This window comes from Lycium ferocissimum, chromosome 3 (assembly GCF_029784015.1).
Source record: "Lycium ferocissimum isolate CSIRO_LF1 chromosome 3, AGI_CSIRO_Lferr_CH_V1, whole genome shotgun sequence".
NCBI lineage: Eukaryota > Viridiplantae > Streptophyta > Magnoliopsida > Solanales > Solanaceae > Lycium > Lycium ferocissimum.
In genome coordinates, this window is record NC_081344.1 from 66,648,642 (window position 1) to 66,650,348 (window position 1,707).

The window sequence follows — 1,707 nt, forward strand, 5'->3', positions numbered from 1 at the left end:
TGTTAATGCTTCAAATTATCTAAGAGCTCCTCAATGAATGGATATGTTGAGAAAAGAGGTACAATGCATGAAGTGTTTTTTTGGAGATATCTAACTCATTCTTATACCGTTACAGGTATGCTCACATGGCAATTTCAGGACAACCTAGCCTTGGAGACATTGCACTCTTCAGAGCTTTTGCCTAAGTTGTCTTTATAAAGATCAAGGGACTAGGTCCCTATGACTCAGGTTAGTAGTCTGTTCAAGTATTTACATGCTTTTTAATTTTGCCTAAGGGCCATGTCATCATCATTTCCCGCTTACTTTTAAGTCCAAACATCTCCTTTTTCTTCTGAACCGACCCGCCTGTAAAAGTAGTCCATGTTTAAACCAATAGGAATTGGTTCCTTCTCCTTTTATGAGCAAGTTTATAATCTTTCCTCTTCTCTCTCACATATATCACTCAACCCTTACACTCCATCAAATTCCACTCTCTTCTCCATCTTTTTGCTCAAAATAGACCATGTCGAATCTCGAGTCCTCATCTCCTATTAGAACAGAAACCAACCTCACTCGCTTATCTTCCAAAGAACCCACACTGATAGACCTACTATCATCCTCTCTCTCTCAAGAAGGTCACACTTCTACTACCAAAAATCCAATGTGCGCTCACCTAAACCATCTATTCTTGGTCCCTCTACAACTCAAGAGAAACAAAAATTAAAAGTTTTTGTCTCTGAATCTACAAAACCCACTTTGTCTGACAACCCCGACTCTGACATCAGTGCCAAAACTATTACTACCTCCCAACTCTTTGGTCTTAAGGAAGAAACAGTTGAAAATGATCTGTTGAAAATGATGATGGGATAGAGGTGTCAAGTCAAAACAAAGGTGCTGAAGTGTATAGGCTAGTCGAGGTGATGCATAAGACTAAGGATAGGGTCTTAGAAGAGCAGCCTCAAAAAATCAGGAAACTCCAACCCCTTATCCAGTATAGAAGAAGTAGAAAGTACCATAAATGTTGATACTGTGATTGGTAGTTGTGAAAAAAAGGTGACGTTGCCTGCAAGGGATATTATCTTGGATACCGAGATTAAAATAGGTAGGGCTATGTCAGGAGATGCAACAGATGAAAGCCAGTCAGTGAAAAAATCTAGTAAAAATACAAAAGATGTTGCAGTCCATATGGGTAGTGATACTGCTAAAGTAAGAAGTGAAGATGTGAATGTTTGTCTAGATAACGCTGGTGATATCCCTAATGACATTATACTGAATTTTATAAGTGATATTGTTGAGATAGAAGTGATTAAAAGAGAATCTAGAAAAGTAAGTACGGAAGCACAGGAGAAGTCCGAAGAGTTTGAGAAAAAGTTAGGAGAAAATGAAATGGAACAGAGGAACTGTGGTGAAACAGAGTATGTGAGTAAGGGACCTGGTCCCGAGGAACACTGTTTGGATATTATACCCCTATCCTCTATTGTTGTACCTCTGATAGGATACCCAGGAAGGGAATCTGGTGCTTTAAAATCATTAGGGAAAGGAAACATTACCAAGAGTAAACATATTGCCAAAAAGAAAGTTGTATCACAGCCTAGCAAGAAACCCTTCACTATCAAACTCAAAACTCAAACACAACCCGACTCCACTCCTAAGACTGACAAAGAGAAGAGTCCAAAGAGTATAATAAGATTGGTGAGGCCAAGAGACAAAGAATAGGTGGTGAATGTG